The sequence below is a fragment of the Gymnoscopelus braueri genome (assembly GCF_963280865.1).
Source record: "Gymnoscopelus braueri genome assembly, chromosome: 23".
Classification (NCBI taxonomy): domain Eukaryota; kingdom Metazoa; phylum Chordata; class Actinopteri; order Myctophiformes; family Myctophidae; genus Gymnoscopelus; species Gymnoscopelus braueri.
This window is the reverse complement of record NC_137625.1, coordinates 12,044,988-12,059,665: the sequence shown is the minus strand read 5'-3', so window position 1 is coordinate 12,059,665 and position 14,678 is coordinate 12,044,988.

Sequence of the window (14,678 nt, the reverse complement as noted above, 5' to 3'; positions counted from 1 at the left end):
GGAGGACTCGGATTTTCAGCCTGTACCAAGTGTTGCCAGATTCTGCGAGAGAAATAAGAAACCAGGTCTATGAAAACAAGCCTAAAAGAAGCAACTAGGCGACATGGTAACAGGACAGGTGGGCACCTAAACCATCTGGGCACTAGGGCCATGTGGGCACCTGGACGAGTGGGCACTTAGGGGTGGAGATAACTGGGCACCTGGATGAGTGGGTACCTGTAGAGGTGGGCATTTGGATAACTGGGCACTAGGACGACTCGGCACCTGGAGAGGTGGCCACCAGGACAACTGGGCACCAAAACCATCTGGGTGCTAGGGACATGTGGGCACCTGGACGAGTGGGCACCTGAATTAAGTGTTTTTTTTTTTTTTTACTTTACATAGAATGCTGCTTTGTTGCTGGTAAGTCAGGGGTCTTCAACGTTTTCAGGCCGTGGACCCCTTGGCTGAGAGAGAGAAGAAGCAGGGACCCCCACTAGTCTACATATTGTATAAAATTATGTTAAAAAAACACAACACAAAAACGAGGTCAAAAGTACAATATAAGAGTTTATTTCCCAGATTTTGCATGCAGATCCTACGTAAGCAGCTATTGTGGAAGATGCCAACCGTTCTCATATCCTGTTTTGTTACTCTCCAGCACTCAGAGCCATATAGCAGGACAGACTTAACATTGCTGTTGTAGAGCCTGAGTTTGGTTTTAAGGCTATATTGTTTAGACTTCCAGATGTTGCGAAGTTGGCTGAAAGCACCTCTTGCTTTGTTGAGACGCGTCTTGGTGTCTTTTTGCGTTCCACTTTCACTGCTTATGAGGCTTCCGAGGTATGTAAAGTCTTCTACACATTCAAAAAAGAAGTAGGTCTACTGTTAAAAAATAGAACAAATTAGGAAAATGGTAAAATACCAAAAAGAAAAGTATACAAAAAAATGGTCAGATGATCAATGTTAAGATGGAGAAAACATAGCTAAATAGTACACTATAAAATGATAGTAAAATGGAGATAAATAGTAGTCTACTGTTAAAAAAAATGGATAAAAATGAGTAGCCTATGTTCAAAAATAAATGAAAAAAACAGAGACATAACCCCCCCCCCCCCCCCCTTATCACTATGTATGCACAGGGCTTGTCAATCCACAAGCCTGCTTAAGCATCTGCCAGTCAGCTGTTCTGTCTCATAGCCAGACCACAAGTTGGCCAGTTTGCCTTGAGATATATTGTAATTTGAAACTCTGTTATAATGTAGGTACTTTTGACCTCAGCACTATTTTGGCAAATAAACTCTTATTGTACTTTTGACCTCGTTGTTGTGTTGTGTTTGGGGGTTTAAAGAACAGTGGGTTAAATACCACTTACCAACAACAAAGCAGCATGCTATGTAAAGTTAAAAAACACTTGTGGACACGAATCCTAATTCAGGTGCCCACTCAGTTATCCCAGTGCCCAGTGGCAGTTATCTCCACCCCTAAGTGCCCACTCATCCAGGTGCCCACATGTCCCTAGTGCCCAGATAGTTTTGGTGCCCACTCGTCCAGGTGCCCAGTCATCCCAAAAATATGATGCCCAGATGTCGCTAGTGCCCACCTGTCTTGTATTCGGCTACATGAGCCCTTTGGCTAATTGAAAATAACAGATCTACAAGTTGTTGCGATCCGACGCGTTGTGAGATTGTAGATCTGCTTTTTTTTTTATCTTGAAGAAAATAATGTGGAATATTTTGAAACATTTTAACAATACAAATCTTGAATGGGGGGTCCCTGGCAGGCTGGCACAAATGCATATTCATTTGGGGGTCCTTGACATGGAAATGTTTGATAACCACCGGTTTAAACAACATTAGGAAACAAGCCCAAATAAGCAACTACACTTTAGAACAAACAAGCCCAAAAAAAACGCAACCCGCAACAATACCAATATTCACAAGAGACTTAACAGAAAAACTAGCCCAAAGTCGCTTATAATAAGCGGACATGGCAACACTGCCTGTCCCCAGATCGATCCCGGCGTTGTTGGAGTCTTGTAGAAGCACACAGAACCCCTATTAATAACCCTAATCACCGAGGCTTTGTTGTCTCCTCCTGTAATGATCATTGGTTGAGGTCTGTTCTGTAGACAGATGGGGGTCAGGGACAGACGAGTGGCGCTAATATTACCTGGGAATCCGCGCGAAAAGTAGTAATGTGAGAACTGCGTTCTGGGGGTCCTGCGGCCGCTCCGCCTCCGGCTCCCCTCAGGCAGTCCCCACAGTCTGTGAACAGCATTGCCAGGTTTTGCGAGAGAAACAAGCAACTAGGTCTAGGAAAAGAAGCCCAAAAGAAGCGACTAGACCACATGAGCACTTGAGAATGAGCACTTTAATTACACCTAAATGCGTCGGCTATTTGAAAATAGCCGATCTACAAGCTCACAACATCTCGCGATGACATGTTGTGAGCTTGTAGATCTAGAATTTCGAAAACTCTTGCAATAAAAATGTGGAAATGTGGAATATTTGGACAACACAAATGCTCCCTGGCACAAAACACTTTCATGAAAATATTTGAGAACCACTGGTTTAAATAATAATAATAAAAACAGCCCCAAAAACCGCGACCAGCAACTAACTAGGCCTACCAATATTTACAAGCAACTAAGAGGAAAAATAAATAAAAAATAAGCCCAAAGTCGCTTATAATAAGCGGACGTGGCAACACTGTCTGTGAACTTGCCCCAAGTGTTTGCATAATCGCCCCCCAATAAACAAGACCATTCAATTCAGTCAATTTCAGTGGAGTAAGCCAATACAATGGGATGTAAAATGTTACACATTTTATATCATCAAATCCGACTGTTCATATATAGGCTAGCCCACAAAACCATCAAGATGGTTTAGGATTCAGTCGTGCTTGAGATAAATCGATTGACACAAAACCATCAAGATGGTTTAGGATTCAGTCGTGCTTGAGATAAATCGATTGACACAAAACCATTAATGCATAAATATGCAAATGCTTTCTACAGATGTTTTATTCTCAAACGCTCTAAACTGCTTAGGCTATTGGAGAACATTTTCATGTTTGCAACTGCAAACTGAATTTATCTTGACTTAATTTAGGCCTCGCTAAATTGCAAATGCCTGTTTTCTTTGGTGCCTGAAAACATTGCAGACTGATCTCTGCAATGAATGAACTGAACTGCCTAGATCTCTCTCTAGGCAGTGTCCCCACCCCCCCCCCTTTTATCCCTCTTTGCTCTTCAGAATAGTATTTCAATTCTTCGGGTATGAAAACCAAATGCATTCACAACTAAGCACTATAATAAGCATTGTAAAGCAACAATGGGATAGCTATTGTACATTGTCCCCGTAGACTAGTGGTTCCCAACCTGTGGGTCGGGACCCCCAGGTGACAGTAAAGAGACAATTTAAGGACTTTTAAGGCTTTTTTAATATAAAAAAAGAATACTATAAAAAAATATATATGATTAAATATATATATATGAAAAGATTGGCCACATTGTCAAATAATATAAGAAAGAGGCAAAGATTTTGAAAATAGCCTATCTACAAGCTCGAAGCGTTGTGAGTTTGTAGATCGTCTATTTTCATATTTATCTGTGGAACCAAGTCAAACTAAATGTAATGCCTCAACCCTCAACTCCTACAATTCCAAGTGCTTGTCAAGGTGGGGTGGGGGGGACCCCAGTTCAAATATGATTATTTTGGGGGATCACGGCCTGAAAAGGTTGAGAACCACTGCTGTAGACTACTGGACAGTGCAGGAGTATACTGCCCCATTACTGTCTCTGGCTCTGCTCGTGCTGGGAAATGATGGAGACTGCTGTAACCTTGTCAACAATAAACAGGGCAGGATTCGGATAATGAATCAGTCGGCATTTAGGGCCCATTCATCAATAGTTTACAGTATAGCGCATCATGTTTAAATTGAGACGTTGCATTCTGATGGGATCATGTGAGATAATGAGACACATGGATCACAGGAGTCAAATGAAAACCTAATCAGCCCACACCTGCACTAGGGTATCTCTATCATTCTGCTTAGGTGGATCCTCTGAATCTACCCACTATCACCTATGCTCAGACTCTATTGCACCTTTATGTGCCAAGGATAACCCAGATGGAGGTGACACATTTACAAGTGGCTGTATAAAACCACCGGTGTCTGCTGAGGGCAGCCTGGCAGAGGACCAAGAGTGTAGAATAGCAGTAGCCTACCAGCTTTCGTTGATTAGGTGAAAAGCATGCCAGTTGAATTTTAAAGTATTTTAACCACTTAAACCCTATACTACTTCATTGACAGGATTTTCCCAGGGTCTGTACTTGGTCCCTTCCTTTTTTACCCTCCACCAAAATCTCTCCAAATATATTCACTTCTGGCTATTCACTTCTGGCTATACAGAGGACACTCCTACCCTGCTAGGAACTTAAACCTGAAGCTGTGTTGGAATAGACTGAGACAAATCTCAACAGTGAGTGAACGCAATCTCTGTGAATTAACAATGTTCACTGTCTTCTCTAAAAGTGTGTTTATTGAAAGGGAAGGAGTTTTCATGAGCTGTCGCGTTAGTCTGATGCTAAAAAGGTCATGTAGTCTCACACACATCATAAACACACGTAGGGCCATGTCTTATTTTGTTCAATTTCTGATGTTTACTCCAAGCTAATATTGCAAGTGAAAGAAATAATGTTTACCTCATCTGTGTGTCTGTTTGGTAAACGTCAGCTGGCACCTTGGTGACCCCCTTATAAGAGGTGCAAGGCGTCGTCAGTGTATCACCATGAGAGGTGTAATAAGTAGTGAGTGAGATATTAGGAGATCTGTGTGTGAGAAAGGATATATAATGCCATGGGGATTGGGGAGCATAGCCAATGCTTATTATTCTTGTAGTGACGTGCCCCCACAGTCAATCAGTCACAGTGCATTGGCGGGGAGTCTATTGTCTCATATGTGGAGTGGAGGGAGAACTCAAACAATCCTCTTGACTCTTTGACACACTCGTGTGTGTGTGTGTGTGTGTGTGTGTGTGTGTGTGTGTGTGTGTGTGTGTGTGTGTGTGTGTGTGTGTGTGTGTGTGTGTGTGTGTGTGTGTGTGTGTGTGTGTGTGTGTGTGTGTGTGTGTGTGTGTGTGTGTGTGTGTGTGTGTGTGTGTGTGTGTGTGTGTGTGTGTGTGTGTGTGTGTGTGTGTGTGTGTGTGTGTGTGTGCGCGCGCGCGCACGCGTGTGTGTATATTACTATGGCCTACTTTTGAGGGCCAATGTTCCCACAAGTATATAGTAGAATTTAGGAAATGGACATTGTGAGAAAAAAATGTGATTGTTTTTTGAGTGTTTTATGGTTAAAATAGATTTTATAAACAAAATTGCCATCCTAAAATATTTATGACTCCTCACAATTATAGTAATACCTGTTTGTTTGTGTGTGTGTGTGTGTGTGTGTGTGTGTGTGTGTGTGTGTGTGTGTGTGTGTGTGTGTGTGTGTGTGTGTGTGTGTGTGTGTGTGTGTGGTGTGTGTGTGTGTGTGTGTGTGAAAACACAAGAACCTTGTTACTTACCATGGACAAGTTGTGACTTGCTCTTATGCTCAGCTGTTTGTTGACGCTATTAAGGTTGACAAGGACTCAGCTGGGTTGACAGTTTGTTCTTAACCTGAACAGCTGACTGAATGTGATTCCTCTCTTTCCTATTTCTGTATGTGTGTGTTTTAATATCATATCTAATAGTGATATTTATGCCAGAATCCAGACTGGGTGACTTAGTTTGGGATACATTTTTAATTAGTTTAATTTATGTTGCTTACATGTTATTCATCTGGTGCCACAAAGTTGGACAGATAAAAAACTGCTGTCATGCAGTTGATGATGTTTACAATGTAAATGTTTAATCAATGCAGCTGGACAAATTTGATTATAATTGCTTTGCTGCAATTTCAGATTATTCGGGGCGTCACATTAGAAATCTGGTTCCCGTCTGTTATTACATTGGATCAGTGCACTGGCCTGGGTGTGGACATAAGACACATTTTTGTTATGGTTGTAAATGGACATTGTATTTGTAAAAGTGACTGCACCATATTTGCCAAACTGTGGGGTAGGATGATGGGATCAGATGAACTTTAATGATCTCAAATGGGAAAATGGTGTGAGTAATGCTTTCCAAACAATAGCACATGCACGGACGGACGGGTGGATGGAGGGTGGGTGGGTGATATCCATAAATTAGTGATGGAGGGAGACAGAGTAAGAGAGAGTGAGAGATACTATACTGTAGGGTGGGTGATGGCTGATTTAAGCAGTTACACCTTGATTTGATTGATTGATTTATTGATTTGCACAACAGGAATCATATACATATACACAGTATACTACTTCTTTCCTTGGAAAGATGACAGAAAATTGTTGTGCCGGTGAGGTAAGAAAGCCTAGGATGGCATATACGAGAACCTCACCGTTTGCATTAGAGCCTGAGTCAAACTAATTAGAGTAGACTAGACTCTATGCTGTGTGGGACTTCACACCTGTTGTGAATCGAGCGTTGTGCACACAGGATAAATCAGCCATCCCCACACCTTATTCAACATAGCGAGAAAGAGCCTCTGTCATGACAGCATGATTCATCTGCCCTGGTTTTAGCTTGTAGTTTCAATGTGGTGATAACTACTTTGAGATTATACAGAAGGCATGGCAAACAGCTGAATTTATTTTATCTTGATGCGTGGTAAAGACTGTAAATGGAATCACTTGTATGTCTGCAACTATTGAATCCGTTACACAGTAAAAGACTGATAGATGCCAGTCACCAAGTCATGCAAACTGCAGGAAGGTAGGCGTGCAGTAAGTACTGTATGGGGCCTGAACTGATTTGTTGTCTCGGCCAGGCCGAAAGGCATGGCGAGAGAGTATGTTTTACCCACCATCCGTCCGTCCGTCCGTCCCTGTGTCCTGATTGGCTAAGGTTGGCTTCCAAAATTTGCAGAACTGGTCCATTTTGAACTAAATGCCTCAAATCACAGCTTGCAGCTTGCGATTTCCGTGAAATTTCACACGCACATTCCCACTAGGTCGAGGAAGAAATGGCACTTGGAAATTGTCCAATCAGCCTCATGGTGGCGCTATAAAAGGCCAAATTGCATTTTTAACTGTAACTAAACCGATCTGCGTGAAACTTTGCACGCATACTCCCTTGAGGCCAAGGAAAAACATCTGCCCTGCATTTTTCACATTAGCCTTTTATAGCGCCACCAGGAGGCCGACTTATGTAAAACACATATTTTGAGATTAAGCCTTCAGATTTTATCAAAATTTCACGCAAATCGGTACACATGATCTCTATAGTCATGTGATCAAGATGGATCTGTTTGATTTTTCATATTCCATCCTGATTGGCTAACATTGACATCTAAGGTTTGCAGGAGTGGCCCGTTTTGAACAAAATGCCGCAAATCGATTGCGGTGGAACTTTGCACGTACATTCGCACTACGTTGAAGAACAAACACCACCCTTTTAACATTGCCCTATTATAGCGCCACCAGGAGGCCAATTCTTTTTTTATATTACTCCTACAAATTTTGTCCAAACATCATGCAAATCAGTACACACTATTTCTATAGTCAAGGGATCAAGATGATTCCGTCCGATTTTTCATATTCCATCCTGATGGCAAATTCTGAACATTGCTGGCCCACAATAACCTACCTGACCTGGCGGAGACACTTTTTCTAGTTGAACATGGTTTTGAGCTGAAGCCCCCCACCGCACGCACGCACGCACGCACGCACGCACGCACGCACGCACGCACGCACACACACACACACACACACACACACACACACACACACACACACACACACACACACACACACACACACACACACACACACACACACACACACACACACACACACACACACACACACACAGACAGATGCTCTTTCCTGCAAAGCACTTTCTCACCAGGCAAAAGATCAGTGGAGAGATATGAGTCACTGATTGTGTGTTGATATCCTTTTATTTTCATTACATCATCATGAACACACACTCTCTCTCTCTCTCTTTCTCTCTCTCTTACACATAGGATTATGGATTATCAGAACTGGAAACATGGTGGAATGTTGTTAGGGGATAGATGTTTATCATGCATCGCGCATGGTCCATGTGGGAGATCAGGCATCTTTTGCCTGCCATTGCCTGAGCAGCATATTAGGTTTCTCATACATTTCCAGGCCAGGTGGGTACATTGTAGCCTGGTAACCCCCACCACCCCTCTAGCCCGGTAAACCTCCCCCCCCCCCCTCCGGAAATCTTGTGGGGTTTACCAGGCTAGTTACATTGGGGGCTCCTCCAGATCGTGTGTGTGTGTGTGTGTGTGTGTGTGTGTGTGTGTGTGTGTGTGTGTGTGTGTGTGTGTGTGTGTGTGTGTGTGTGTGTGTGTGTGTGTGTGTGTGTGTGTGTGTGTGTGTGTGTGTGTGTGTGTGTGCACGTGCACGGCCTTTCATGTATACATGTCATAATACAAGTACGTTACTCTAGCATACCCAACGTTGACAAGTCATGTGTCCCAAATCAATTGGGGGTGAAAACTGAGGCTCTGACCTCCCTGTCACCATTGATAACAATATGTAAATATGTCTATTAATCATTAGTAATTATTGGTGAACAAACGTTAACCATAAAACATCATAGGACATGGAGATTAGTATTGATTCTATAGATTTGCTCAGAATAATTGTTTATGCTGCTTGTCATTCCTTTCCTCTTTCTACTAAAATAAATCTATAAGATAAATCAAGATACTGTAGTGTAGTAGAGGATGTGAGCAAAAATGATAGCTGTCATAATGTAATCTAGTTCAATTGAGAAAAACAACAATCCTCTCTGATCATTCATTACACATGGTAAAACAGGGCAGTACATTTCAGTGGTCCATTGTAGGTGATTGCATCCCTGTTTACAGTGTAATATTATTTCTGACACTGTGCTTCCTCTTCTCAAGCACAATGATGGGTAATTTAACCAAAATGCACAGGCACAGGGTTTTATGTACTGTGGGCTACAAGCCATTGCTTGAGTAGTGTGTATGACTATCATTATTCTTTGTTCACAGACATTTGGTCTTGTTTCCATCTCCGGGCTCCAATAATCTCATTGAAAATACGAAGCACAGAGTTATTTTGAATGTCATTGTGATGCTTTGAATGCGGCCATCATACACTCGGGCAAAACAAGAACAGAACAATTTGTCATTGGGACTGTGCGGTGCGCCGTTAATGCACACATGTGTGATGTATTAGGAGTAATTCAGGCTGTGCTTTTTCTCCACAATGTAACTGCGTAATTTCTGCTTTGTCGTATGACTGTGGCTCAGAAAGCGTTGCATCCACTACGCATTGTGAGATTTTAGGCTTTCAGGGCAATTTTCGAAGTATAAATCTGACTCAAAACGGGTTTGTCCGTTCACAACTCTTTGGTCTGAACTAGGTTTTAATGTTAGAGCGTGTTTTATGGTTGGAAGACAGCAGTGGAAGGGCAGGTGCAGTAATGTCGATACAAGGATGTTATAGGACTCACCAGGCTGGTCCCCACTTCACTACTGTTCAATGTCACACTCTGCACTGAAAACACTGAATGAAACTCTTTCTTTCTTTCTTTCTTTCTTTCTTTCTTTCTTTCTTTCTTTCTTTCTTTCTTTCTTTCTTTCTTTCCTTCCTTCTTTGGTCTGAACTAGGCTTTAAAGCCTCACTATGTAACTTTTTTAATGAATAAAAGGTAATTTTGGCCAACCTGTATGGTAGAGTATGTTAATACAATATAACTTTTACAATTGGGGTGGCTGTATTTTGTCTCCCTGCTCTTCTATTGAGACATTTAGATTGTGTCAAAGGTCATGTCTCACCTAAACACAGGATCTGACACGAACATTAGATGTTGTGCTTTGTCATTCTGTCACAGTGAATGGAACAGGATGCATTTATGTTGCTCCCAGGTGTGAACAGAACACAAAACATAGAAACATAATATTCACACGGACAATACAGTAATATAGACAAAAGAGCATGTTTTAAACCAGACCCAAAAGAGAAATTAGACGTTTGCCTTGGACCCAAACTAGTGAAAATAGCAGATCTACAAGCTCACAACGCGTCGCTTCGCGCCGCATTGCAAGCTTGTGGATCTGCTATTTTCACTACTTCTTAAATGTTTATTACATTTTTTATGGGAAGTTTGATTTTTTGATTTTATTTATGATACTTTTGAAAAATGTTGGAATTGTTTTTAATTGATGAAAAGTTGTGACTTTTTTTGTTTAAACTTTTGAAAATATTTTTAAATACATATATATATATAAATATATATAATTTTTTTATGTAGGAAATGAAAAAAGGGGATATTTACTCGCGACCCATACAAATTGGCCTGCGACCTAAACACGGGTCCCGACCCACTGTTTTAAACCATGCCAATATGTCTGTCATTCTGTAGTTTGTCTGTGTCCCCTTCTGTCTTTTCAGCTTCTCCTCTCCATCCTCTCCTTATCTGTTCTCTGCAGTGTGACATCCGGCCAATTAAGCCCATCACTGAGCAGAGTGAGGTGAGCGTCTATTCTAAATGCAGAGCAGGGCTGAATCGTATAAAACTCACCTCACATCCCTCAATGTTCCTCCACAGTTCTGTGTAGCTTTCAGTTTTCACTGTGGAACTGCTTTGTTTAGGAGGTAGATGAGGCTGAATTGGTGTGTGTGTGTGTGTTTGTGTGTGTGTGTGTGTGTGTGTGTGTGTGTGTGTGTGTGTGTGTGTGTGTGTGTGTGTGTGTGTGTGTGTGTGTGTGTGTGTGTGTGTGTGTGCGCGCGTGCGTGTGTGCGTGCACATATGGGAGGGACATTGACACGCTCACTGATGTTTTATGTGCATCACTGGGCAGAAAGCTCAATCTGTCAATATTGTGTGTGTGTGTGTGTGTGTGTGTGTGTGTGTGTGTGTGTGTGTGTGTGTGTGTGTGTGTGTGTGTGTGTGTGTGTGTGTGTGTGTGTGTGTGTGTGTGTGTGTGTGTGTGTGTGTGTGTGTGTCTGTGTGCTTTGTATGTGCACGCTTCAGTGAATGTGTACTGTAGATGCATGCATAGGGCCACTGCTGTTAAGGTACAAGGCGTTCTGCTGTGCTATGTGGAGGTTAATTGAAAAATTCTGACCCCACTTTTCATGTTTTGAACTGAAAGGGGGTGCCTAAATTCCTTTGTGTCAGTTAATAGCTTGACACACACACACACACACACACACACACACACACACACACACACACACACACACAGGCACGCACACACACACACACACACACACACACACACACACACACACACACACACACACACACACACACACACACACACACACACACACACACACACACACACACACACACACTGTGTTGGATGGCTTCATCTGTGAAAGATGCGACAGTGAATTACTTTGTCACCATGTTACAGATGTCATTTGCAAGACCTGAGGCACACTTCATTAGCCACAAACAAACTTCAGCCCTCCGGTGTTGATTTGCAGTAATTTTAAACACAATATTCACAGTGCTGAATAAACCACAGCCTTAGGCAAAGAGCGTGCATTGAGACACTGCTGCATTGTACAATAACGTGGAAGTGACTGCACGTGGTGTTTGATTGATTGACCAAAATGCATTAGCTTGGGAGTAAATTACATGCACTTTCTGAGGATAAAGGAACATTTGGTAAATCACTTGTCTGGTACAGTGGCCTTGCCCTGGATGCTTGTAGCCCTTGCAGTTTAAGAAGTCTAACCTTATTCTATTGTTGCACTGATTGGAGTTATTATGCTGTTATTATAGAATATAACCACTAGGGGTCACTCTTGTTGGTTATGCCTTATGCTTACAACAGTGACAGCTTGTTTATCTATTCTATAACATCAAAGCTTTGAGAATCCAAAAATAACATTCCTTTCTAAGCTACATCCTGATACTCTATATGCAAAGAGATTTTAATGAGGTCTCAGGTTGTTTTCTTGTGCATAAACACCTGTTATGGCCAGGCCACCTTGTTGCTATGCCTACATTTACTGCTGCTATCTCAGGCAGTGCCATTTGATGATGTTCTAGGAGTGGAGAACAATACTTTTCTCTCCACCTTGAGGTCCATGACTACAAACCACAGATACAAAAGGCACGGATAGTTCTTTTTGGGAAATATATGAAAATGTCCACTTTTGTATAGTTGTAAAATTGCAGAAGACAAATTCAGACCAGACATGCATGCATGCAGGAAGTGAGACAAGTCTTCTAAACATGTCTTTGATTGAAGTTGAATGTGAAATGGTCTAATTTCCCCTTTCAAAACCCCCTGCTACAGTCGCTGCCTCAGCCCATTGGAGTATGCATAGATTGCATACTGACAATGATTGCCCTCCCTGTCCAGTTCCCCACCTCTGAACATCGACCGTGTTTGTACAGACGCTCAGCCAACCCGGATGCACCCGGATTCAAACCCCCTAGACTCCGTGATGGTGAGCAACCACAATTGTTTTTATATACAGTAATCAGCAGTGTTGCAGGGAGTACAGAGTGAAATAATTAGTTATTAATGATCATTTCGAAATAACCTATGATGACTCGGTGCACCGCAGAGACTAAATTGCTCACCACAGAGACTAAAAGTCAGAAAACTATACCACAATAACATAGTTCTGTTTTCCATTATCTATGTGACACCACCCTGTCACTCACTCTATACCATGATCCCCAATAGGCAGCCCGCAGTCCAGAGCCATTAGTTTGGCCTGCATCGACCCCTATCATAACTAACTAGAAATTTAGCAAATCTCTGCGTGCTTGTGTGTGTGCATAATCTGCATAGGCTATCTGTCCTTAGCATATCTCGAGAATCGTCCAATCGATCGACTTCAAACAAGCTGCATGTACTGATAACATCAGGGATCTCCATAGGCATAAAGGGGACAATGCAAATCAGATACAGAGATATCCATATATGGGCATAAATTGGACATAGGCAGACAGACAGACAGACAGACAGATACAGAGATCTCCTTATAAAAGGGAGAAAGGGAGGCGGTACAACAGGTACAGACAATGGGTATAATGGGTTATTGAGCCTAGCAGTGGTGGCCATTTTGTGGCTCAACAGATTCATAAATTTTTCTCATAGAGATTTCCAAAAATATTTTAACTTACTATTTTAAGCATGGAACCAAGCCATCCAGGCTCCTGGTATGTAATGATACCACATTTGATTCTGTGTCAAAATATAATTGAAAACCTAAAAAAAAATTAATTTTTTTTAAATAGTATATCTCTGCTGTCCAGCCCGAAACTGCTAACTCCAAAACGCTCATTGTTCAGGAAACGCAAAAACAAAATATAAAAATTTCAGGAAATGAAGAAAACCTTATATTTTTTAAAACAAAGCAATACTGCCTCATCAAAGTTGGTATAGTGGCTTTATATATTGTCAGATACTTGCATGTGTCATTATATTATCAACACTTTACCCAAATCGCGGGTAAATCAACACTTTACCCAGCGCTAGTGGAGTTAGTAGTTTCAGACGAGCAGAAATCAAGCTGAAATGGAGTTAGTGTCCAAAACAATAGCTCCACTCGCTGCTGAGGGAGAGGTTTCAGCGCGACAGAAATGCTATGAACGCCTTTCTTCTTGTCACATTGCTCTCCTCATTAAACACTTCATAGATTTTAGAAATATAATTACTTGTTTTCATAACATTAGCATCAGTGCTAAGTTTGATAAACAGGTACACTGCATAGTTTTAACAGACTACGGGGAGTGTGTTTACGTGATCCTCCTCCTCGTTCACTGCGCAGCGCGCTCTACTCATGCTCTGAAAACGCAGCACTGGAGAGGAGAGGGGGGAGTTGTTTGTTTTTGACGGACAGTTTGAGGATCCAATGGAGTTGGGAGTTTTCGTCAGAGGCGCTTTTTAATACTTTTCATTGGTTCAAATGTCTAGATTTTTTACACAGACGTAAAGGGTGTTCTATAGACCGCCGAAGTCTGACGTCATTTACACATCCTTTGTTTGTCTACCTGGTTCGCAGTTTTCCACCCCCGTTCTGAATCCCATAGACGTATTTAATATCGCGTCAAATAAGAACTGTGTTCCAAAAATAAACAAATGACCCCGGCGGGTTGACTCTTATGGATATGAAGCATCAACTGACGGTGAGAAAACGCTAATGTTACTTCCGCCGAATTAGTTACATTTTCGCCAGAAACAGACTGTATCAAATATAAGTGACTGACTATCATAAACGATAAAGAACCTCCTCCCTGACAATAACGCCGACACGCTGTGTTTATTTTTGGACCACAATTCTTATATGAGACGATTCTAAGATGACCCAATGTTATTCTCCATAGAGAAATTACTTCCGCAAACCTGGGGATGAACGAGTCACGTCAGGACTTCGGTGCTCTATAGCGTTGATTTATGAAAAGAAAAAAAAAGATGAAAATGGAGTTAGCCGGTTCGTCCTGGACACCGACGATATAATGTAATTAAATAGCCTATTAAAATATGTTTTGACACAGAATCAAATTTATTATGGTCACGATTCAGTGGCGGCCACTGCTATGCTCTATTGCAACAGGTGGAGCATGCATTCCCAACTTGCATCGTTCCCAACTTGC